The 25357-nt window shown below is 52.9% G+C and overlaps 5 non-coding genes across 5 annotated transcripts; all 5 read left to right on the top strand.

Annotated features, from left to right (window-relative positions):
* The first annotated feature begins 295 nt into the window (after positions 1 to 295).
* Positions 296 to 484, top strand: LOC148647835 (U2 spliceosomal RNA). Its single transcript, XR_015926881.1, has one exon. It is a non-coding gene; the product is annotated as a U2 spliceosomal RNA (small nuclear RNA).
* A 2670-nt stretch (positions 485 to 3154) lies between these two features.
* On the top strand, positions 3155 to 3349 carry LOC148647834 (U2 spliceosomal RNA). Its single transcript, XR_015927081.1, has one exon. It is a non-coding gene; the product is annotated as a U2 spliceosomal RNA (small nuclear RNA).
* Positions 3350 to 6578: 3229 nt separating this feature from the next.
* Positions 6579 to 6773, top strand: LOC148647833 (U2 spliceosomal RNA). Its single transcript, XR_015927080.1, has one exon. It is a non-coding gene; the product is annotated as a U2 spliceosomal RNA (small nuclear RNA).
* A 5904-nt stretch (positions 6774 to 12677) lies between these two features.
* Positions 12678 to 12870, top strand: LOC148647832 (U2 spliceosomal RNA). Its single transcript, XR_015927124.1, has one exon. It is a non-coding gene; the product is annotated as a U2 spliceosomal RNA (small nuclear RNA).
* Positions 12871 to 19010: 6140 nt separating this feature from the next.
* LOC148647831 (U2 spliceosomal RNA) lies at positions 19011 to 19197 on the top strand. The gene has a single exon (XR_015926920.1). It is a non-coding gene; the product is annotated as a U2 spliceosomal RNA (small nuclear RNA).
* The last annotated feature ends 6160 nt before the right edge of the window (positions 19198 to 25357 follow it).

The following is a 25357-nucleotide window of genomic DNA, read 5'->3' as shown; positions in this document are numbered from 1 at the left end:
GGGGGGTGAAGGGTGTTAAAGGCTGGAATGGAAGATTTTTGGCATGGCTGTTGATTAGCTTAGTTAAAGTGTATGTTTGGCAAGACAGGAGTGAGTTAGTGAAACATGGTGTGCATGGTACGGTGGGTACGGTGGTGTGGCGAGTGAGAAACGATATTGCGAACAGAGTGAAGTGGGATGTGCAGAAGTGGGGGTTTGCTGCTGCGAGAGAACGATGGAAGGAGTTGTTTGTGTTAGGGATGTGAGTTAGGTGTAGGGTAGTGTGAGTGTGGTATGATTGGGCTTTGATTAACGAATAGATTTTATTTAAAAAAAAAAAAAAAAAAAAAAATCTGTTCTTATCAGTTTAATATCTGATACGTCCCCCATCGGGGGACCACATATTAAACGGATTTTTGGAACAGGGAGCTGGATCAGGAGCTTGCTCCGTCCTCTCCACGCATCGGCCCGGTATTGCAGCGCCTCCGGGAGCGGTGCACCACCTTCTCTCAGCGGTGAAAAGACAGACGTAGGTAGCTAGGTAGCTAGCTAGCTAGCGAGCGAGCGAGCAAGCAAGCGAAGTGGACTGGAGCTCCTTCTTCTCGGGTCTCGTCCCTCGTCCCCCATCTGTGTGTCTCTGTGTTCTGTCTCTCTCTCGCCCTCTCGGTTCCCGTGCTCCCTCTGTGCGCTTTCCCGCGTCTCGACTCTCTGGGCAAGCAGGCCGGCCCCCTTTTCGGCTCCCGTGCGTTTTCCCTCCAAAAAACTTAGGTTTTTCAGCCTTTTCCCAGGGAGGCAGGCGTGGCTTGCTTGCTTGCTTGCTTGCTTGCTTGCTTGCTTGCGTGCGTGTCCGTCCCCGTCCCTGCAGGCGGGCCCCTTTCGACAGCTGGGCGTTTTCCCTCCAAAAAACTTAGTATATCCACCTTTTCTTTCTTTTTTTTCGGCAGGCAGGCAGGCAGGCGTGTGTGCGCGCGCGTCCCCGTCCCTCCCTCCCTCCCGAGAGAGAGCTGCCCCTTGCCTCTGCCCGCAGGTGCTGGCGCTCGGCTTTGGCTTGCAGCCGGTTGGGCGCAGCTGCTGCCGGTGGGAGGGGCCTAAGCTAAGGAGGCCGGGCGGCTGGCGCCCCCTGCGGCTGCGGTCGTTGTCGGGCCGTTGACAGAAGATCAAAGAGCAGGGCCCCCGCCCGGGACTGGCAGGAAGGCAGGCGGGCAGGCAAGAGAGAGGGGGAGCAGAGTCCCGCGGCAGGCCTCTGGCTGCAGGGAGGCCGGCAGCTGCGCGGGTCCCGGGCTCCAGAGGAGTCGGCCTGCGCCACTGTGCGCCAGCGGAACGCCCGCGCGTCGGTCCGCGCCTTTGTGGGCATCGCTTCTCGGCCTTTTGGCTAAGATCAAGGTTTAAGCCGGCAAGCCCGCAATTCCGAGGTCTTAGTCCAGGGGGTCGGGAAGGCGAGGACGGATGCTGATGGGAAGGAACGACGGTTGAAGGTTGGAGTGGCGGACGAGGAGGACGACAAGGAGGATTGCTGAGAGGTGAAGATTTGGACGGCGGTTACCTGGAGGTTGCGGAAGGAGGTGGAGAGACGGTTGGCTGGTGCGATGGCAGGAGCGTTTGGGCCGAGGAAGGAGCGGAGGAAGAACTCCCTTCGCTTCGTGGTGCGAGGACGAGACGGTCTGGGAACATGGAACAGAGGGAAGTTTAAGGATTTGATTTTGAAACAATTTTTGGGAGTTAAGATGACGGATTTGGTGGTTTTGCAAGATTTTTGTGAGCGGGGGATTTTTGATTTGACTTTGACTTCTGAGGCTTTGGTTTGTGAACTATGGGAGGTAATACAGGCACGAAAGGAAGAGGCTCCTTTGAACCTCTTTAAAGTGGAACCGTGGTTTGCGGGGAACTTGAGGTGCATGACAGTTTTTGTGTTGGATCCCTTCGTTTCGGAGGAGGATATTGAGGAGTTTTTGAGGAAGCATGTGATACTGCATGGGAAAGGGAAGAAAGAACGGGATGAAGATGGTGTATGGACTGGGAAGAGGAAGTACTGGATGAGTCTGCGTCAGTGTTCGACGGCGGAGGAGGGGGTACTTCACCCCCCGGCGTTTTTTGAAATGGGGACAGACAGGGCATACCTGGTTTATCCAGGCCAGCCCCGTGTGTGTTGGACATGTCTTGAACTGGGTCATTATGCAATACAGTGTAAGAGTATGAGCTGCAGTCGGTGTGGATCAAGGAATCATAGGGCAAAAGACTGTGTAAGGTGTTTCGTATGTGGGGAAAGTGGTCATTTGCAAAGGGATTGTTTGAAGGGTAAGAGAAGAGTTATGGAACAGAAAGACAGTTTGATGGATCAAAAGGGGACGGGGGAAGGGGACAGAGTTGTTGGAAAGGAGGAGGGGGGTTTGGGATGGAAGAGGGTACGGAGAGTGGAGAAGAATATGGAACAGAAAGGTGGAATTATGAAAGGAGGGCGGAGTGCGGATGTTGACAAGTTGAGGGATCAGAAGGGGACTGGGGAAGGGGACAGAGTTGGTGGACAGAAGGGGGGGGGTTTGGGAAGGAAGAGGGTACGGAGAGTGGAGAGGAACATGGCAAAGCAAGGTGAAATTGTGGGAAGTATAGAGTTTTGTGATACAGATGAAGATAGTGTTTCGGATGATTTATCAGGTGTGGAAAGCATAACGACGAGTGAGATGGATAGAGATAGCGATAGTAGTATGGATGGAATGATGGATCGGCAATGCTTGGTTTCGGTGTGTACGAGTACGACGGATGGAGTGTGTATAAGGAATGCTAAAGAGAAGTGAGGGGAGGAAGAAGGGGTAAGGACGGTTTTGAAGTAAGTCGATGGTATTTGCATAAGGGGTGGGATTATGGAAATTAAGTCTATTTGGTTTACGGAGGAATAAGGTGTGGGAGGGAATGAGTTATTGTGTATGGTGAAAGATGGATTGGGGTTTGGTTTGTCGCGTAAGAATTTAAGTTTGAATTAGGATGATTTGTATGGAATAAGATGACAGTTTGATTTGAAGATGATGATCGGTTTATGTTAGGTTACCATGAGTGGTTGTATGGGTTTATTATTTGGATTGGTTTGTAATGGTTTATGTGTTTTGTTCGAATTCTGGTGGTTGTGTTTGTAAATTATGGTTGAAATTTATACGGATGTAAAATTATAGAAATTTAAATGAACTGTTTTCTAATAAAAAAAAAAAAAAAAAAAAAAAAAAAATCTGTTCTTATCAGTTTAATATCTGATACGTCCCCCATCGGGGGACCACATATTAAACGGATTTTTGGAACAGGGAGCTGGATCAGGAGCTTGCTCCGTCCTCTCCACGCATCGGCCCGGTATTGCAGCGCCTCCGGGAGCGGTGCACCACCTTCTCTCAGCGGTGAAAAGACAGACGTAGGTAGCTAGGTAGCTAGCTAGCTAGCGAGCGAGCGAGCAAGCAAGCGAAGTGGACTGGAGCTCCTTCTTCTCGGGTCTCGTCCCTCGTCCCCCATCTGTGTGTCTCTGTGTTCTGTCTCTCTCTCGCCCTCTCGGTTCCCGTGCTCCCTCTGTGCGCTTTCCCGCGTCTCGACTCTCTGGGCAAGCAGGCCGGCCCCCTTTTCGGCTCCCGTGCGTTTTCCCTCCAAAAAACTTAGGTTTTTCAGCCTTTTCCCAGGGAGGCAGGCGTGGCTTGCTTGCTTGCTTGCTTGCTTGCTTGCTTGCTTGCGTGCGTGTCCGTCCCCGTCCCTGCAGGCGGGCCCCTTTCGACAGCTGGGCGTTTTCCCTCCAAAAAACTTAGTATATCCACCTTTTCTTTCTTTTTTTTCGGCAGGCAGGCAGGCAGGCGTGTGTGCGCGCGCGTCCCCGTCCCTCCCTCCCTCCCGAGAGAGAGCTGCCCCTTGCCTCTGCCCGCAGGTGCTGGCGCTCGGCTTTGGCTTGCAGCCGGTTGGGCGCAGCTGCTGCCGGTGGGAGGGGCCTAAGCTAAGGAGGCCGGGCGGCTGGCGCCCCCTGCGGCTGCGGTCGTTGTCGGGCCGTTGACAGAAGATCAAAGAGCAGGGCCCCCGCCCGGGACTGGCAGGAAGGCAGGCGGGCAGGCAAGAGAGAGGGGGAGCAGAGTCCCGCGGCAGGCCTCTGGCTGCAGGGAGGCCGGCAGCTGCGCGGGTCCCGGGCTCCAGAGGAGTCGGCCTGCGCCACTGTGCGCCAGCGGAACGCCCGCGCGTCGGTCCGCGCCTTTGTGGGCATCGCTTCTCGGCCTTTTGGCTAAGATCAAGTGTGTGGCTTGTCCGCAGCTTGGTCTTGGTCCGAGGGTTGGGAAGGCGGAAGGAGGACTGGAGAGAGCCGTGCAGAGGAGGGGAATCTGGAGCCTGGAACAGGAGTTCGACTGGAGATTTCGGAACTGAAGGACTGGGAGGATCAGCAGGAAACCAGCTTGTTTTGGAGAAGATGGGTGAGCGCACTGCTTTTTTGACGGCCGGGGACCCTTTGTCCAGAGAGGGACGAATGCGGGACTCGGTGCGTTTCGTGGTGAAGAGTTTGGACACTGGGAAGGTTTTTTTGGACAGAGGTTATTTTGCTGAGAAGATTTTGGTTGGGGTTTTTTCACTGGCATTGGAAGAGGTTTTTTGTTTGCAGACATTTTTTGCCAAAGGGTTGATGGATGTGACTTTAGCATCAGCTGCGATTTGTCGCCGAGTGTGGGAGAAAGTGGTAGAGAACAAAGAGGAGGCACCTTTGAATGCATTCAGGATAGAACCCCTGTTTGCTAGAGAATTAAGACCCTTGTATGTACATATGCACAATCCGTTTATACCGGAAGAGGACATTGTGACTTTTTTGAGGAGGTACGTGGATGTGCAAGGTTCTGGAACAAAAGAGAGAGATGAAAAAGGGTATTGGACAGGCAGAAGGAGGTTCCTGGTTCGCCTCCGGCCTGGTGCGGCACCAGAGGGTGGGGTGGTGCACCCCCCTCCGGCCTTTTCCATCGGGGCGAACGGGGGCACGGTGAGGTACCCTGGTCAACCGAAGGTTTGTCATAGATGCGGCAAGGAGGGACATGTGGTAGCGACATGTACTAGTAAGGTCTGTAGGAAATGTGGCGCAGAAGGCCACCTTGCTGTGGACTGCCGGGCAGTAGTCCGGTGTAACTTGTGTGGGATGCAGGGACACCTGTATAATGTCTGCCCGGACAGGAAGAGGACATACGCTGAGGCTGCTGCTACAGTAGCGTCAAAGAAGAAGGAGTCGCAGCCAGCCAGAAGGCAGGATACAGCTGGATCGGGCATAGACGAGCAGACTGGCAGGCTTGAGAGTGAAGAAATGGACATGGAGGCAGAAGGACTAGGAGAGGGTGGAGGCCTTGAGTCTGCAGGGGGGGTAGGGGTGGAGGTGGAAATAATGGAGGGAATTTTGGCGGGGGGTGCGAATTGGGCAGAAATTGTATCTGATGAGGAAAAGGGGGAGAACCGGTCTGTGTTTGCTAAGAGGAAGAGTAAGAGGCAAATGGAGAGGGGGGAGGAACAACGACAGGTGAAAGAAGGCAGGATAAGTGTAGCTGACCCAAACCCTTACGAGGCTTTAGAGATAGAAAGTATAGAGATTGAAAGTGAGCCGGAGGTACCCAGCGATGCGGTACTAGGACAGATGGGAATAGAAGGGGCTAGGGAGGCAGAAAGTACAGAGGTTGAAAGGGAGTTGGAGATGTTTATTGAGGATGTACTGGGCCAGAGGGGAGTTGAAGGGGTTAGTGAGGGTGTAAGAGTTGAGGAGTCCGAGATGAAAGAGAAGGAGGGCGAGAGCGCTGGTACTTCCAAGGTAGTGGAGGAAGTGGGGGTGGGAAGGGAGACGGGGTACGGGAGTGAGATAGAAGGGGGTGGGGGAGGAAGTGTGGAGGAGGGGGCGAAGGAGGGGAGTGTAACATCAGAGAGTGTGAGTGAGGAAGAGCAGGGTGATGGCTGGTGGGAAGATTGGAGGAGGGGAAGGAGAGATCGCGTGATAATGATGGAAGAGGTGCCGAACTGGAGGGAGAGGCCGATGAGGGAGGGGTATAAGACCCGACAGCATTATAAATTTGATCATGCAGGCTTGGATTACAGGAGACCCGTGAAAAAAGTGTCAGAGCGGATGGAGAGGAAACATCGTTCCTTTTTGATCGAGTACGCATTTACGGGTAATGCTTTGACTAGTGTTGCGGTGTCTGGGCCGGATATGGATGGGATCAGAATGATCAACAAGGAATTGAAGGGGAAGCTTACAAGGGAGATGTTGGCTGAGCTGAGGAAAGGTGAAGAGGAGAGAAAGTAGGGGTAGAGAAGGGTATTTGCATAAAAGGCGGGATATGGAAATGAGGGTGTAGAAGTCAATGGCTTGATAGTGTAATTATTGGGTATGGTTATAGAGGGTTAGAGGATTTGGGCTGGAGGTGTACTAGTTATGTTATAATTGGAAGGATTTGGTTTGAATAAGATGTTGATCGGTTATATTAGTTCTGGATGTCTTAGGTTGCCCTAGGGTATTGTATGGGTTTGTTTTTCTGGGTGGGTTTGGTGTGTGTGTTAGTTTATGGTTGTTGTGGTTTTATGTTTTGGTTGAAATTATGTGAATATGAAATTCATGTACTTTTATGAACTGTTTTCTAATAAAAAAAAAAAAAAAAAAAAAAAAAAAATCTGTTCTTATCAGTTTAATATCTGATACGTCCCCCATCGGGGGACCACATATTAAACGGATTTTTGGAACAGGGAGCTGGATCAGGAGCTTGCTCCGTCCTCTCCACGCATCGGCCCGGTATTGCAGCGCCTCCGGGAGCGGTGCACCACCTTCTCTCAGCGGTGAAAAGACAGACGTAGGTAGCTAGGTAGCTAGCTAGCTAGCGAGCGAGCGAGCAAGCAAGCGAAGTGGACTGGAGCTCCTTCTTCTCGGGTCTCGTCCCTCGTCCCCCATCTGTGTGTCTCTGTGTTCTGTCTCTCTCTCGCCCTCTCGGTTCCCGTGCTCCCTCTGTGCGCTTTCCCGCGTCTCGACTCTCTGGGCAAGCAGGCCGGCCCCCTTTTCGGCTCCCGTGCGTTTTCCCTCCAAAAAACTTAGGTTTTTCAGCCTTTTCCCAGGGAGGCAGGCGTGGCTTGCTTGCTTGCTTGCTTGCTTGCTTGCTTGCTTGCGTGCGTGTCCGTCCCCGTCCCTGCAGGCGGGCCCCTTTCGACAGCTGGGCGTTTTCCCTCCAAAAAACTTAGTATATCCACCTTTTCTTTCTTTTTTTTCGGCAGGCAGGCAGGCAGGCGTGTGTGCGCGCGCGTCCCCGTCCCTCCCTCCCTCCCGAGAGAGAGCTGCCCCTTGCCTCTGCCCGCAGGTGCTGGCGCTCGGCTTTGGCTTGCAGCCGGTTGGGCGCAGCTGCTGCCGGTGGGAGGGGCCTAAGCTAAGGAGGCCGGGCGGCTGGCGCCCCCTGCGGCTGCGGTCGTTGTCGGGCCGTTGACAGAAGATCAAAGAGCAGGGCCCCCGCCCGGGACTGGCAGGAAGGCAGGCGGGCAGGCAAGAGAGAGGGGGAGCAGAGTCCCGCGGCAGGCCTCTGGCTGCAGGGAGGCCGGCAGCTGCGCGGGTCCCGGGCTCCAGAGGAGTCGGCCTGCGCCACTGTGCGCCAGCGGAACGCCCGCGCGTCGGTCCGCGCCTTTGTGGGCATCGCTTCTCGGCCTTTTGGCCAAGATCAGGGGAGAGATTGGTGGACTGCTATCCGGGCCTGCAGACGTTTGGATCGAAGGAGAAGGTTCGTTTTGCTGTTTCCTGTTTTTTGTTGGATGTGTTTTTTTTTTTTTTTTTTTTTGTAAGAAGGCTACGTTGAAGACCGGTGAGAAGAGCGTCGGAAGGTTGTTTTTTCCGCAATGGCCGAGGGCCAGGCCCACCCCGAGTGGGCCAACCAGGCTCCTCGGCTGAAATGGACTTTACGCTTTAAATGGGTGAGAGAGAAAGAAATGATGGGCAGATATGAGTTTGAATGCAAGATTTTATTTGGAATTTTGAATGCGATACCGGCTGAAGTGAAATGCCTACAAGGAAACAGGCCTTTTTGTTTTTTTGATGCTACGTTTAATAATGACCAGATTTATAAGAGAGTCTCTGGGAGATGTGAGGAGATGAAGAACAATGAATTGCTACAGGACTTTGCGATCTTGGGTCTGGCTCAGGACGATGTGAGATTTCTAATAGTGAACATGCATGACCCTTTCATTGGGGATGACATCATTACTGCTTACCTGTGGAGACACGTGGATGTCCTGGCAGGTCCCCAAATAATTGGTGATAGATTTCGGGTCTGGAATGGGAGACGCAGATATCAGGTGCGACTCAGGCGGAATGCTAGTAACCCGGATGGGTTTTCGCACCCCCCGTCGGCCTTTTCTATGGGTCAAAGCAAGGGTTATATATACTATCAGAATCAGCCTTCTTACTGTAGGAAATGTTGTTCCTTTGGACATATGGATAAGGACTGTACTGCCACCTCTTGTTCGAGGTGTGGAGCACGGGACCACACTAAGGGGAGATGTTATCAGAAAACTTGCTCTCTGTGTGGGAATGCAAATCATTTATATAGAGACTGTGTATGGAGAGACCCGGAGATGGCCAGGGAGCAAGAGAGAGGCTACCCAGATGCCGTTGAGGAGGCAACCGACTCGGAACAAGAAGGAGAGGAGGAAGAAGTAGGAGGAAAGGAAGGTAAACAAAATGAGAAGACAGAGGGAAACAAGAACGAAACGGTCGGGATAGGTGGAGGCAAAGAGATCGAGAGTGAGGGGATAGCAGAGGTGGATGTGAGTGAAGCATCAGATAATGGTTTGGACAGTAGCGGTAGCTTACCTGCTGGTCAGGTGGCTAGAGCCCTGGACTTGTTTGAGCCCCTGCCGCAAGAAGGCCTGGCGATGGATTTGGGTGATTTCGACATGGAAGGGAATGTGGCAGTCCAGAAAAGGCCAAGGGAGGATTCCGAAGAAGAGTCACCTGCGGGGGAGGAGAAGAAGGCCAAGGAGGATGCTCCTACAGAGGAGGATGTAGAAGAAGGCATGGTGATGGAATCCCCCCCAGAGCGGGAGGAAGTCGCAGCCTCGGTTTGGGGTCAGAAGGGGCTCCTGCCAAAAGGAAGGTTAAAGGAGTCGACTTACCTGCGCTGCGTTTCGGTGGATCCGAACGTGGTGCAGTCCCAGTCAGAGGAGGAAAGCTCAACACCTTATAGGACGACCGATACAAGTTCCTCGGAGACAGACAGCTCCGCAGAACCGGATGTAGATCCTGGAGGGAGAGATGGAGGGAGGTCAACATGACCTTCAAAATTTTAACTGTAAATGTTAGGGGACTGAAAAACAGGTCTAAAAGAATTGCTGTTTATAAAGTTTTGCGTGAATATAAGTTTGATATTTGTTTTTTACAGGAAGTGCATTTGGGTGGAAATACAGATGTGAAACGGTTTTCTAAAGACTGGGATTTGGGGAAGTCCTTTTGGTGTGTGGGGGGAGTACACTCTTCTGGGGTGGGTATATTATTTGGGAATAATCATATTGACATTACAGAAACTTATATGGTGCGGCCAGGGAGAATCCTTGTGGTGGATGGGGTATATTCAAATATAAAAATGAGATTTATAGTCGTCTACGCACCGGCGGATAGGACGTCAAGGGGGAGTTTTTTTTCCGAGCTAGTCCCCTGGTGTGTGACTAATAGAAAATTAGTGATTGCTGGCGACTTCAACGAAGATTTAAATAAAAGAACAGCAGGATCCTTAGAAATTAATAAACTGCTGAGGGATTTTGATTTATTTGATAGTTTCTGTCTTAAAGGGCCAGCAACAGGTGGGTTGGTTCCCCCAGTTACTTGGAGGAATGCAGCAGGGGCCGCTAAAAGACTGGATTATGTATTTCTGTCTCGAGGTTTGGTGATTGTTAAAGCCTCGGTCGTACCCTTTTATTTTTCCGATCATGAATTGTTGGTGGTTGAGGTGGAAGGGGTGGGGGTTAAGTTTGGTCCAGGTTACTGGAAATTAAATACAGCTGTACTGAATGAGGATGGCTACAAAGAGTTAATTAGGGATAAATGGTTTTTTTGGTTAGGACAGAAACAAGAGTGGCCATCGTTAATTGAATGGTGGGAGTATGTCAAGTGGCAGGTTAAGGAAATTTCAATTCGGTACTGTAAGTGTCGAAATCAAAGAAGGAATTTCGAAGTGAGGAGGCTTCAAAAAGTGTTGGAAAATATGTATGAGGAGACAAACAAAGGTGCAGATTTTAATTTCTCGAAAGCTCAGGAGTTAAAGGCGCGATTGAGAGAACTTTATCTTAGACAGTCCAGAGAGTTTCTAACCAGAGCTGGTATCGGCTTCCTGGATGGACAAGAAGAGGTCTCAGGCCTGCTTTTTAAATCGGTTAAAGCCAAGCGGGTTAAAAGAGCATTCGGGAGCTTGTTTACAGCAGAAGGGGACGTGGTAAGTACTCCGCATGAAATGTTGGAGGAAGCCGTAAAGTATTTTACTACGTACTTCAATAAGAGGGAAGGGGAGTCAGTAAAGGGGGTCGGTGGTTTGGAGTATATTGAGAAGAAGGTTAGTGCTGAGGAAAATAGGGCTTTAGTGATGCGCATGGATCTAGCCGAAGTTGAGGGGGCTACTCGGAGAATGAAGACAGGGAAAGTTCCGGGGGTTGATGGTATCCCGGTAGAATTTTATCTCACTTTCTGGGACTTGATAGGTCCATCGATGCTCGAAGTCTTTCAAGCAATTCTAGATGGGGGAACTTTGGGAGATACAATGGCACAGGGAGTTTTGTCTCTGTTATTTAAGAAAGGTGATCCTAAGAGGCTAGAAAATTGGAGGCCTATTCAATTGTTGTGTGTTGAATATAAAATCCTGGCAAAAATATTATGTGACAGGATAAGGAAAGTATTGCCATCAGTAATACAGCCGGATCAGACCTGTGGCGTGGCGGGTAGGTCCCTACACTGGAACCTCGGCCTGCTTAGAGATACCATTGCTTGGGCAGAAGACAGACATCAGTGTCTGATGATAGCTAGTCTAGATCAGGAGAAAGCATTTGATAGGGTGGATCATCAATGCTTATGGGATGTGTTGGATCGTTATGGGGTCAGCAGTTGCTTTATCTCTTGGCTGAAAGCCCTGTATGGAGGAGCTTCCACCAGAGTCAACATAAATGGTTTTATGAGTGAACCCTTCGACGTAAGAAAGGGTGTTAGACAAGGATGTCCGTTGTCTCCAATTCTATATGTAATCTATATAGAGCCACTATTAGAGTTGATAAGACGAGATAGAAAGGTTGAGGGTATAGTGATCCCGGGAAGCGGAGGCCTCCAAACCAAAGTGTTGGCCTACGCGGATGATATTGTTCTAACTTTGAGCTCTGACAGAAGCCTGTTAGTCGCCTTGGAGCTGATAGAAGTCTTCAACCAATGCACAGGTGCAAGACTAAATAGAAATAAGAGTAGTGTGCAGTATTTTGGTCCATGGAGTAACAGGGATGAGGTGGTAGGAGGTCTGTCTCTGGAAATGAATTCCTTGAAAATATTAGGAGTGCAGTTTGATAGGGAAGGGACTGGAAGAAGGAATTGGGAGACTCGATTATCCCAGGTGAATAGTAAACTTGGTCTATGGAAGAAAAGATCATTGTCCTATTCAGGGAAGGTTTTGGTACTTAAAGGTGACATTCTACCAAGTCTTGTGCACATTGCAAAGGTTTTTCCTATGCCAGTTTGTTTTAGACGCTCTTTAACGAAGATGGTTTTTGACTTTGTATGGGGGGGTGGTTATGAATATGTGAAACGTCTAGATATGTACAGGAACATCAGTGAGGGGGGTAGAGAAGTTCCAGATCTGCCAATCAAACTAGACGCCATTTTTGTGGCTGACCTGTGTAAAGCAGTAGATGACAAGATCTTATACAAACATCAGTTTTTTGTGCGGTTGTGGTTCGCTTGGGTCGTCAGGCCCTCAGAAGTGTGGAGGAACGACGTTCCCAAGGCTGAAGTTTTACCGTGGTTCTATGAGCATGCGGCCGCATGGTTAAGGAAGTATGTAAAAGATGCGGACAGGTCAGTGATTGTCTCCCACAAGCTCTTATACAAGACGGCAAAGAGCAGTGAAAAAGGAACCAATGTTGTGGTCCCTACTGATGTGTGGAAAAGGGTGCAACCTAAGAGCCTGGATAACAGGCTCAAAGATTTAAACTGGATGTGTGTTTGGGGACGTCTGCCAGTGAGAGAGGTAATGCACAGACACAAGCTGGCTCGCTCAGCGATTTGCCCAAGACCTCTATGTGCAGAGGTAGAGTCCATCAGTCATGTGTTCTGGGGTTGCAGGATTGCGAAAGCAGTGTGGGGGCAGATGTCGGATCTATTTAACAAACTGGAACCGGGTTTTGTTCTATCTGGAGACAAAGTTCTTAGACGGTGGAGTAGGTCTTCGAGATCTGTGAGATGTGATCTTGTAATCTGGTTTGTAATCAGCATGGTTAAATTTGTGTTATGGGGATCGAGAAACAATTTGGTTAAACATGGTCATGTGGAAGGGGCTGGGGCAATATGTGCGAGGGTTCGTTTTGAGCTGCATAAGATGATGACAGCAGAGGTGCGTAGGTGGGGTTTTCATGCAGCCAAAGAGAAATGGAAACCATTGCTGGATTAAGGGGATGAGTTTGCCGATCGTGGATTGTGATGAATGATTTGTGATGTGGTTTTGTATTGTATTGTATTGTTATAATAAATGTAAAAAAAAAAAAAAAAAATCTGTTCTTATCAGTTTAATATCTGATACGTCCCCCATCGGGGGACCACATATTAAACGGATTTTTGGAACAGGGAGCTGGATCAGGAGCTTGCTCCGTCCTCTCCACGCATCGGCCCGGTATTGCAGCGCCTCCGGGAGCGGTGCACCACCTTCTCTCAGCGGTGAAAAGACAGACGTAGGTAGCTAGGTAGCTAGCTAGCTAGCGAGCGAGCGAGCAAGCAAGCGAAGTGGACTGGAGCTCCTTCTTCTCGGGTCTCGTCCCTCGTCCCCCATCTGTGTGTCTCTGTGTTCTGTCTCTCTCTCGCCCTCTCGGTTCCCGTGCTCCCTCTGTGCGCTTTCCCGCGTCTCGACTCTCTGGGCAAGCAGGCCGGCCCCCTTTTCGGCTCCCGTGCGTTTTCCCTCCAAAAAACTTAGGTTTTTCAGCCTTTTCCCAGGGAGGCAGGCGTGGCTTGCTTGCTTGCTTGCTTGCTTGCTTGCTTGCTTGCGTGCGTGTCCGTCCCCGTCCCTGCAGGCGGGCCCCTTTCGACAGCTGGGCGTTTTCCCTCCAAAAAACTTAGTATATCCACCTTTTCTTTCTTTTTTTTCGGCAGGCAGGCAGGCAGGCGTGTGTGCGCGCGCGTCCCCGTCCCTCCCTCCCTCCCGAGAGAGAGCTGCCCCTTGCCTCTGCCCGCAGGTGCTGGCGCTCGGCTTTGGCTTGCAGCCGGTTGGGCGCAGCTGCTGCCGGTGGGAGGGGCCTAAGCTAAGGAGGCCGGGCGGCTGGCGCCCCCTGCGGCTGCGGTCGTTGTCGGGCCGTTGACAGAAGATCAAAGAGCAGGGCCCCCGCCCGGGACTGGCAGGAAGGCAGGCGGGCAGGCAAGAGAGAGGGGGAGCAGAGTCCCGCGGCAGGCCTCTGGCTGCAGGGAGGCCGGCAGCTGCGCGGGTCCCGGGCTCCAGAGGAGTCGGCCTGCGCCACTGTGCGCCAGCGGAACGCCCGCGCGTCGGTCCGCGCCTTTGTGGGCATCGCTTCTCGGCCTTTTGGCTGCGATCTTGGTACGTGGCTTGACCGCGGCCGAGGGAACTCCAGAAGACCGTGAAGAGAACGCCGGAGAGGAGACTGCCAGAGAGGACTGCGCCTTTGGATTGCCTGGATTTGGACCTTGGATTTCACTTGGATTACGATTGGATTGCGATTTGGATTGGACGTTTTTGGACCCCGGCTGCGGTGAGTAGGCTGCTTCGGCAGCCGAAAAAGCTGCGTTGCGATGGCTGCGGACCCTGGGGCAGCGAGAAAGGCGGAGGAGGGTCCCAACATCCGTAGAACCATCCGCTTCATTTGGACGGCGGATGGTGAGATGCCGGGAAGGGATGCCTTCGAGGAAGAGGTACTGTTCGGTATTCTGCAGCTAGACGTCGCGGAAATTAAATGTTTACAGGGGAATCGGGTGCTGCGGTTTATGGATCTCTCCTTTGTGACGGAGAAGGGACATCATCATGCTACGGAGCAGGTAATCGCGGCTCAACGGGATGGTAAGTTGAAGAATTATAAGTGTGTGGGGTTGCAGAGCGACAACGAGAGGATGGTGATTCTACACATGTTCGATCCCTTTATGCCGGATTGTGATGTCACCACCTTTCTCCGTCGCTATGTGGAAGTCCAGGAGCCGCCGAGGCTCATTATAGATCGGCGTAGGGTCTGGACAGGGAAGAGGCAATATCGCGTTGAGCTGCGGAAGGATCCCAGGTCCCCGGGAGGACTCGCCCACCCGCCTGCCACCTTCGCAATTGGAACAGGTAGGGGGTACTTGTACTACGGGAACCAGCCGGTCTTCTGTCGCAAGTGTCGGGAGTATGGACACCGGGAGGCGGATTGTAAGGTGACTGAGTGCAGGAAGTGCAACAAACGGGGTCATGAAACGCGATATTGCCCAATTAAAGAATGTTCGCTGTGTGGCGCCACTGGACATCTGTACCGGGACTGCCGTCGTAGGAATGCCGATTTTAACAAGGATTTCTATGAGGGTGTGGGCCTGGCAGCAGGGGAGAGCGGAGCAGAGGACGGTGAAGCAGGAGACGGTGGAGAGGACGGCCAGGCCAAAGCCAAAGGAGTCCCTGGAAAAGGGGTGGAGGAGAACGAGTGGCAGACGGTAGGGAGGCCGAGACGGAAGGGGAAAGGGAAGGCGCGACGGCAGGAGGGTGAGGAAGAGCCACAGGAAGGACCATCGCGGGACATTGAGCATGGTACAGGGACCTGGGCAGACGTCGTAAAGGAAGGACCCGTTTTCGGCGGAAGCTGGGACATCTGCAGCACCGGAGCCGGCAGATGAGGAGGGGACAACATGTCGGGCGCCTGTGGCGACGGTTCGGTCGAGGAAACGGGCGCAGGCTGGTAAGGGACAGACAGAGTCGGAGGACAAGAAGAAGAAGAGGTCCGGGGGTCGCCGCCCGGAGGTGGTGGTGGACCAGGAGTTTGTGGAGGACCAGGAGGAGATGGAAGAGGAAGCTGAGCCGGAGCCAGTCCAGAGTGACCAGGAGCCAGAGAGCAGCGCAGGTACTCTCCCCCCGGGGCAGGGAGCCGGGAGAGTGGCTTGGGGCTCACTCCCGGCCCTACAAACGGCTGAGGATGAGGGGAGCCCGATGACGATCTGCCAGCCCAGTACGCCCGGCCTTGTCCTTGACACCGGCCTTGACCCCGACCTCGGGCCCGATTTAGACCCTGGGCCTGCTTATGATCCGAGTCTGAGACCCGACCCCGACCCCGACCCGAGCTTTTGCGTGGGGCCAGGCGTGAGCCCGGTCCCAGGGATCACCCTTATGGGTGATTCAGACAGCGAAAGCTTGGGAAGTACAACAGGGGTAGAGCACCTGTCTAGCTCTAGCCCTGACGGGGAAATGGAGAGTGACAGCAACCTAGAGCCGTAATGACCTTCACAGTAGCCACGGCTAATGTGAGGGGACTGCGGAACCAGGTAAAGAGGGTTGGGGTCTTCCGAGACCTGTCCCAAAGGCGGTTTGATATTTGTTTCGTGCAGGAGGCCCATCTTAAGGACCAAGAGGACGTGAAGCTCTTCCAGAAGGAGTGGACGCAGGGGCCCTCGTGGTGGAGCGTTGGGGGGGTAAACTCCTCCGGCGTGGGCATCGTGTGTGGTTCCCCAGGTTTCTCCGCTCAGGTGGTCAGCTCAGTGGTCCCCGGACGTCTGTTGGTGGTTGACGGGACCCGGAGAGGAGCTAAGACCAGACTGCTTGCAGTGTATGCCCCGGCAGACAGACGGCAGCAGGGTGCCTTCCTGAGAGATCTGGAGCCCCTGTTGTACACGAACAGGGAGCTGATCATTGGCGGAGACTTTAACATCGACCTGGGGGACGCACATGGCGAGGGCGTCCACTTACTTCAGTCTCTGATCACGAGTTTTGGTCTGAGGGATGGGTTTCACGACGTCGCACACCACACGTGGGATAACGGAAGGGGAACCTTTAGACGCCTGGATTACGTTTTCACCACAGCAAACTGGGCAACCCTAAGCAGGCAAGTGACACCCTCCTGGTTTTCAGATCATCATGTGCTAATGGTCTCCTTCGGTGTCGAGGACCCCCGCTTCCAGGCAGGCTACTGGAAGCTGAACAGGCAAGTTCTGCAGGAGGCGAGATATCGGAGGAAGATCATTACAGTGCTCAGTGACTACGAGGAGAGGAGGAAGGCCTTCAGATCGGCAGTGTTCTGGTGGGAGTCGTGCAAGCGTACCATCTCGGTCGTGACGAAGAGGTACTGTAAGATCCGCCGAAGCTTAGACGAACACCAGTGCACTAAACTTCAGGAAGAGCTGGAAGCACTATACGCACAACTGAACCAGGGGGGCGCCTTCAACGGTGAGCGGGTCACTCAGATCAGGAGCCTGCTTAGGGGTAAGTGGCTGCAGTGGGCCAGGGATTTCCTTTTCAGATTGCGGGGAGTCTGGAGGGAAAGTGATGAAACGTGCTCAGCCCAGTTCTTCGGCGCCGTGAGGAGGCAGCAAGAGCGCAGCTTCTTTGAAGGCGTCCGGAGGGCAGACGGGTCTGTAGTCACTGACATACCCGGGATGTTGGAGTGCGCCACAGAGTATTATAATGCCTTGTTTGACGAAAAGGAGACCGACCCCAGCATCAGGAATGGGATCCTAGGTGGGGTGGAGAAGACGGTAGACGATCCCGCTGCTTTGTGCGGGGTAGTGTCAGGGGCAGAGATTAGATCTGCCTTGCTGGGTATGAGGAAGGGCACTGTCCCTGGCATCGACGGTCTGCCGACAGAATTCTACCTCGCCTTCTGGGACCATCTGGAAACGTTCCTGGTGCAGGTGTTCAACGAGGTGTTGGACCGTGATGGACTCGGGCCTACTATGAAGATCGGCATCATCTCCCTCATCCACAAGGGAGGAGACAAGATAGACCTGGGTAACTGGCGGCCGATTCAGCTCCTGTGCACGGATTATAAGCTCTTGGCCAGGGTGCTGGGCGGCCGCCTGAGAGCAGTGATGCCGGCCTTGGTGAAGGCTGACCAGACGTGTGGTGTGGCAGGCCGTAAGATCAGCTGGACCCTGCAGCTGATCCGTGACGTCATCGCTTGGGTGGAAGATAGAGGCCTGCCACTCTTGTTGGTGAGCCTGGACCAGACCAAGGCCTTTGACCGGGTTCATCACGGAATTCTGTGGGCACTCCTGAAGAGGAAGGGTCTGCCGGACCAGTTTGTTGGCTGGATTCAGACCCTTTACAACGGAGTGACATCCCGGGTATGTGTCAACGGAGCCCTAGGTGAGCGTATTCCAGTGCGGTGTGGTGTGCGACAGGGCTGCCCCCTTTCGCCTCTGTTATATGTCATCTTTATAGAGCTCCTCCTAGACCGGCTGAGGAGAGATCCGGAGGTGGACGGGATCCCAGTGCCAGGTGGAAGTGGGCAGGTAGCGAAGATCGCCGCGTATGCTGACGACGTCACGCTCTTCCTGAGCTCTGAGAGGGGCTTGGGGAGAGCTCTCAGCATCGTGGAGGATTTCTCCAAGGGCACCGGCGCTCGACTGAACAGGGCCAAAAGCCTAGTGAAGGTATTTGGGACCTGGCCGAGCGCTCCGAGGGACTTTGGTGGGTTGACGTTGACGGATGGACCGGTGAAGATCTTGGGGGTCAGTTTCCACACCGAGGACCCCGTGAGCCTCAACTGGGAGGCCAGGTTCCGGAAGACCAACCAGAAGCTAGGCCTATGGCAATCAAGATCACTAACCTGGATTGGGAAAGCGCTGGTGCTGAAGTCGGAGATCCTGCCTCTGCTACTCCACCTGGCGGTAGTGTACCCCCTACCTATCAGGCGGAGGAAAGAGCTGGTAAGGGCTATTTTCAGCTTCGTCTGGGGACACACATATGAGAGGATCAAGAGGTCTGACATGTGCAGGCCCCTGGCCGAAGGGGGACGAGCGATCCTTGATTTCCCGGCGAAGCTGGACTGTGCCTTTGTGGCGAGCCTATGTACGGTCCTGCACGAGAACCCACCCCATCTGTGCAGTCGGTTTGTGAGCCTTTGGCTCACGGCAAGCATGCGACACCTGACTGTCTGGTCCAACACGACCCCTAAAGCCGAGCGGCTGCCATTGCACTACCGCCACGCGGTACGGTGGCTGCGGGCACATCCGGAGGTGAAGGAGGGACTGTGCTCCCTGAACCACAGGTTGAGCTACAAGATCGTGATGACAGCAGAAAAACCAGCGATCCCGGGTGTGTCCAGTACCATCTGGCAACAGGTCCAGCCAAAAGGGTTGGACAATAAACTTAAAGACTTGAATTGGCTCGGCGTATGGGGTCGTATGACAGTCAGGGCAGTGATGCATGCGCACGGGCTATCACATCAGAGCCTGTGCCCGCGACACGGCTGTGCGAGGGAGGAGACAGTGAGTCACGTTTTTTGGGAGTGTGGTTTCGCCCAGAGAGTCTGGAGCTCGTGCAGGACCCTCTTCACCCAGGTAAGCCCCGATTCCCCTGTAACGAGAACAGCCATCATGAAGGGACTACCGGGAGTGCGAGCATGGAACCGGAAATTTCTTCTATGGCTTCTCATCAGTCTAGCCAAGGCCTTTTTGTGGGATGCGCGGACAGATCTGATAAAGCACGGAGTGGAAAAGCCAGCTTCGGGGATTCTGAGGAGAATAGAAGAGGAAATAGCGAGGAGAGTGAGATGGGACATTTTGAAATGGGGATTTGACGCAGCAAAAGAGCGTTGGAAGGAACTGTGCACGGGACATTAGAGGAATGGTTTGTGTAGGGTGGTAGTGACTGGGTAGTTGTGGGTGTGGTGTGACTGTTTTTTAACTTAAAAAAAAAAAAAAAAAAATCTGTTCTTATCAGTTTAATATCTGATACGTCCCCCATCGGGGGACCACATATTAAACGGATTTTTGGAACAGGGAGCTGGATCAGGAGCTTGCTCCGTCCTCTCCACGCATCGGCCCGGTATTGCAGCGCCTCCGGGAGCGGTGCACCACCTTCTCTCAGCGGTGAAAAGACAGACGTAGGTAGCTAGGTAGCTAGCTAGCTAGCGAGCGAGCGAGCAAGCAAGCGAAGTGGACTGGAGCTCCTTCTTCTCGGGTCTCGTCCCTCGTCCCCCATCTGTGTGTCTCTGTGTTCTGTCTCTCTCTCGCCCTCTCGGTTCCCGTGCTCCCTCTGTGCGCTTTCCCGCGTCTCGACTCTCTGGGCAAGCAGGCCGGCCCCCTTTTCGGCTCCCGTGCGTTTTCCCTCCAAAAAACTTAGGTTTTTCAGCCTTTTCCCAGGGAGGCAGGCGTGGCTTGCTTGCTTGCTTGCTTGCTTGCTTGCTTGCTTGCGTGCGTGTCCGTCCCCGTCCCTGCAGGCGGGCCCCTTTCGACAGCTGGGCGTTTTCCCTCCAAAAAACTTAGTATATCCACCTTTTCTTTCTTTTTTTTCGGCAGGCAGGCAGGCAGGCGTGTGTGCGCGCGCGTCCCCGTCCCTCCCTCCCTCCCGAGAGAGAGCTGCCCCTTGCCTCTGCCCGCAGGTGCTGGCGCTCGGCTTTGGCTTGCAGCCGGTTGGGCGCAGCTGCTGCCGGTGGGAGGGGCCTAAGCTAAGGAGGCCGGGCGGCTGGCGCCCCCTGCGGCTGCGGTCGTTGTCGGGCCGTTGACAGAAGATCAAAGAGCAGGGCCCCCGCCCGGGACTGGCAGGAAGGCAGGCGGGCAGGCAAGAGAGAGGGGGAGCAGAGTCCCGCGGCAGGCCTCTGGCTGCAGGGAGGCCGGCAGCTGCGCGGGTCCCGGGCTCCAGAGGAGTCGGCCTGCGCCACTGTGCGCCAGCGGAACGCCCGCGCGTCGGTCCGCGCCTTTGTGGGCATCGCTTCTCGGCCTTTTGGCCTAAGATCTTACAGTGTGTGGCCTGACCGCAGCTGTAAGACTTTTGTCAGGGGACGAGAAGGGCGACGGAGGAGCGGCTGGAGAGAGGAGCGGAGCGCATCTTCCAACTTTTGGAGAACGGAGAGCGGCGGACGGAAGGAGATTCGGATTTTTGTTTTCCTTTTGCAGAGGAGCGGAGTGGTTTTTTTGAAGGAGCGGAGGAAGCGGAGAGCGGCAGAGGCGTCCGGCCCGGGTCGCCCTCAGGATGGCCGGGGCGACGGGCCTTGCGGAGAGGCCGCGGAGAGGGCCGAGCGTAAAATGGACAATACGCTTTGGATGGAGGAGGAATACCGAGATGCCTGGTAGGGAGTTGTTCGTGGAACGTATACTGATGAAGACTTTGAAGGTAGGACCTCTTGAGGTGCAATGTGTGCAGGTGGAACTGGCCAGAAAAGTATTTTGATGTCTCACTCCGTAACGAGCACATTTATAGAAAGGCATCTGAAGTGTGTGTGAAACATCGGGATGAGGAGTTCATGAAGGATTTTGAGCTGTTGGGTCTGGCTTCAGATGACACCCGTTGGGTTATCGTGAATATGTATGACCCGTTTCTGTCTGATGATGACATTACTGCCTTCTTAGAAATGCACGTTGAGTCAGCCAGTGCACCTAAGAGAATTTTTGATAAGTATGGTTATTGGACCGGGAGAAGACAATATGTAGTAACTTTAAAAGTGAACAAGAATTACGAAGGGGGTTTTGCGCACCCCCCGGCGCTATTTGCACTTGGGGGAAGTCGGGGGTATCTGTTTTATCGCGATCAACCCCCATTTTGCAGGAAATGTCACGAGATCGGGCATGTGGAAAAGGATTGTAGGACAACAAGTTGCACAAGATGTGGGGCGGAGGGTCACACCAAGAGAATATGCAGGATCAAAGTGTGCTCATTGTGCGGGGCAGATAACCATCTATATAGGGCCTGTTTAAAAAGAGATTTGACCTTTGTGGCGGCAGAGAAGGAGGCGTTTCCGGACGCGGTGGAGGAGGAGGAGGAAGAGGCAGAGGAGGAAGAGGAGTCTGGCTGGAGGGTGGGGCGGGCGGAGGCCCGGAAGCTGAGAAGGAAGAAGCGTAGACAGGGTCTGAAGGCACAGGAGGTAACAGTGACCGGGGGGCAGGTAATGAATGAGGACGGTGGGGAAGCTCAAGGAGTACCCATAGCAGGTCCATCACGGGAGCAGGCGGAGGAGCAGGCGGAGGAACAGGCGGAGGAACAGGCGGAGGTGCAGGCGGAGGTGCAGGCGGAGGTGCAGGAGGAGGTGCAGGAGGAGGAGCAGGCGGAGGAGCAGGCGGAGGAGCAGGCGGAGGTACAATCGGCAATGATAGTAGAGGAGACTGATGAAATGGAACAGGAAGGTACATCTGAGGGAAGTCAGGAGGATGGAAACGTGGACGAGAATAGGGAAAAATCTCACCCCAAAAGGCAGCGGGTGGATAGTGATGAGAGGGCCAGACTGGAGGGCAAGAAAGCCAAAATAAAAGAAGGGGAGTTACGTGAAGGGATGAGTGGGGATAGCGATGAGAATGAGGCGGATTATCCGGAAGCTCTGGACCCAGGTCCGGGAGACCCGGAAGATTCGGAAGGAACGGAAGGATCCTTGCCCCCGGGGCAGCAGGTGCGGTCATCGCTGTCCTTCGGCAAGATATCGGTCTTAGAAGGAGACGCGGAAGGTGAGAGCCCTTGTGCAGTGTGCTTGCCGGTTACACCTGGCAGGTCTTCTGACACAGGGATGGAGCAAGAAGACGCTGCTGGTACCTCTTACCCTGGGGTTTCCCCAGGATGTGATTTTGGATCTATTAGTTCATCGACGGCTGCCTCGGAAATCGACATGGACAGTGAGGGCTCATCTAGCGCATCATGACCCTCTCTGTAGGAACAATTAATGTAAGAGGTTTGAGGAACAGGAAAAAACGGTTTGCTGTATTTGAGGACATAGCAAACAGCAGGTTAGATTTTTGTATTCTTCAGGAGGTGCATTTAGGGGGACACATGGATGCCGCCGATTTTCAGAAAGAATGGAAGGCTGGAAGATCTTGGTGGAGTGCCGGAGGGATACATTCGTCTGGGATTGGTATTCTTTGTGGTTCTTCGGTTTTTGTGCCTCAAGAGGTCAGGGCGGTAGTTCCTGGAAGAATCCTAGTGGTTGATGGAAGATGGGGTGATACGCCCTTGAGGGTAGTGGGGGTGTATGCGCCAGCAGATAGGAGAATGCAGTGTGAATTTCTCAAAGACTTAGAGTCAGTGCTTTTCACTAATAGAGGGTTGGTGGTGGGTGGTGATTTTAATATTGACTTAGAGGATACACAGGGTGGTGGGGTTAGTGTTCTTTTAAAAATTATTAAGGATTTTAAATTAAAGGATGGGTTTGCAGAGGATAAAATTCACACATGGGATAACCATCAAGGTGTTTTGAGAAGATTGGACTACATTTTTTATACCTTGTCATCGGTGATCCAAAGCAGGTCAGTTAAGCCGACGTGGTTCTCAGACCATTCTATGGTAACAGTATCCTTTAAAGTGAAACAGAGAGGTTTCAAACCGGGATACTGGAAGTTAAACAGAACGGTTCTGGGGGACAAGGAGTATCACGTGAGGATTCTTCGTTTGCTAGGACACCTTTCACGGATGCGTGGTAGGTTTCCGTCAGCTGTTGAGTGGTGGGAACATAGCAAACGTGCTATTGCTAAGGTGTCAACGGCCTATTGCTTGCTCAGACGTCAAGTGGAGCGCGAGGACCTGACCCGACTCCAGATGGAGTTGGAGCGCATTTACGAGGAGGCGAACCACGGAAGATCATTCGACCTGAAGGCTGCCAATAAGGTGCGTGCACGGCTGCGGGTTAAATGGTTACAACGGGCCAAAGATTTCTTATTTAGATTAAGGGGCACTAAGTTGGAGGAGGATGAGCAGTGTACGTCACAGTTTTTTGGTATTGTTAGATCACAGCAGGAAAGGACCTACATAGAGAAATTAGTGATGAAGAATGGGAACGTGGCTGAGGACATTTCGGACTTGCTCGAATGTGCTACTGATTACTATACAGACCTTTTTTCGGAAAAAACAGTGAACAGGGAGGTCCGAGGTAGACTAATGGCTCAGGTAAGGTTCCGGGACGCAGTAGAGCTAGGATTGGACAGCCCCATTACAGCTCTGGAAATTAAGGAGGCTATGTTAGGCCTGAGGAAGGGGACTGTTCCCGGAATCGATGGCCTGCCTGTTGAGTTTTATATCACCTTCTGGACACAGTTGGAACCCTTTTTATTACAAGTGTATGTCGAGATTTTAGAACATGGCGAGATGAGTTCCTCAATGAGGACGGGGCTCCTGACATTAATATACAAAAAGAAGGGTGACAAGGCCAGTCTCGACAATTGGAGACCTTTGCAGTTGCTGTGTACGGATTATAAGATCCTTGCTAGACTGGTGAGTAAGAGGCTTCGGAACATCATGGGCCTGTTGGTGCGAGAGGAGCAAACGTGTGCAGTGGCTGGCAGGAGGCTGGCCTGGAACCTACAGCTGATCAGAGACGTCACGGAGTGGGTGAGTGACAGGCGATTGCCCCTGATGATGGTGAACTTAGATCAGAATAAAGCCTTTGACAGGGTCCACCACGCTGCCCTGTGGGAGATACTGGCAAGAATGGGTGTTAATGTGAAGACCATCGAATGGATCCGAACATTGTACAGGAATGTGGAGACAAGGGTCAGTATTAATGGATGGGTAGGAGGTGGTATCCCGGTGACGTGTGGCGTGAGGCAAGGGTGCCCCCTGTCCCCTTTGCTTTACGTTTTGTATGTGGAGCCCTTTCTGGATCGCATTCGAGGAGACCCGCGAGTGGAAGGCATCCTGGTACCTGGAAGTAAGGGCAAACAGGCAAAGGTGATTGCGTATGCCGATGACATTACGTTGTTCCTAAGCACGGAGGACAGCTTGGTGCAGGTGTTGAATATAGCCCAAGAGTTCGAACAGGGATTAGGGGCTATACTGAATAGGAACAAGAGCTCCATTAAGTACTGGGGCATTTGGAGGAATAAGAGGGAGGCTATCGGTGGCTTGACAGTGGTGCAGGACCCGATCAAGATTTTGGGCGTATTGTTTCATCCTGAGGAGGCGGCGCGTCTAAATTGGGAAAGGAAAATGAGGAAAGTGACGCAAAAATTAGGGTTATGGCAACATCGTACATTATCCTTTCTTGGGAAGGTCATGATTCTAAAGACCGAAGTTATGTCACTACTACTCCATCTGGCTGTGGTGTACCCTTTGCCAGCAAGAATGAGGAAGGAACTGGTCCGTACAGTGTTTGCCTTTGTGTGGGGGCAAAAATACGAGTACATAAAGAGAACTGATATGTACAGGCCAGTTGAGGAAGGGGGTAGAGGGGTTCCAGATCTACCGGTAAAAATGGATTGTGTTTTTCTTGCCAGTTTATGCACAATGCTACATGGAGGCCCGGTGCATATGTGTGTTTTTTTTGTTCATCTGTGGTTCTCGCATACGATGAGACACTTGATAAAATGGACTAACACTACGCCAAAGGCCGAAAAGTTGCCATGGCACTACAGGCATGCAGTGCATTGGCTGAAGGTGCACCCGGAAGTTAAGGAGGGACTCACCACATTGGACCATCGGTTGATGTATAAATTATTGAAGAGTGACAACAGCGCGGCAGTGGTGGGAGTGTCCCGGGAGACCTGGCTGTTCATACAGCCGAAGAACCTTGATAACAGATTGTGTGATCTGAATTGGCTGTGTGCTTGGGGCAGGCTGGCTGTTAGGGAGGTTTTATATAAGCACGGTTTGTCAAAGCAAAAGAATTGCCCCCGTCTGCAGTGCAATAAGGAAGAGTCGGTGAAGCACGTGTTTTGGGAGTGCTACTTTACGCAAAAGGTGTGGGGGGAGTGCACAAGGTGGATGCCTTCTTTTTTCACAACAGAACGTTTAACTTATGTCACGGTGTTAAGGGGGGTGAAGGGTGTTAAAGGCTGGAATGGAAGATTTTTGGCATGGCTGTTGATTAGCTTAGTTAAAGTGTATGTTTGGCAAGACAGGAGTGAGTTAGTGAAACATGGTGTGCATGGTACGGTGGGTACGGTGGTGTGGCGAGTGAGAAACGATATTGCGAACAGAGTGAAGTGGGATGTGCAGAAGTGGGGGTTTGCTGCTGCGAGAGAACGATGGAAGGAGTTGTTTGTGTTAGGGATGTGAGTTAGGTGTAGGGTAGTGTGAGTGTGGTATGATTGGGCTTTGATTAACGA

The sequence above is a fragment of the Lepisosteus platostomus genome, chromosome 15 (genome assembly GCF_059453375.1).
Source record: "Lepisosteus platostomus isolate fLepPlt1 chromosome 15, fLepPlt1.hap1, whole genome shotgun sequence".
NCBI lineage: Eukaryota > Metazoa > Chordata > Actinopteri > Semionotiformes > Lepisosteidae > Lepisosteus > Lepisosteus platostomus.
Note: the sequence above shows the minus strand (reverse complement) of the source record. Positions and strands in the feature narration are given on the sequence as shown.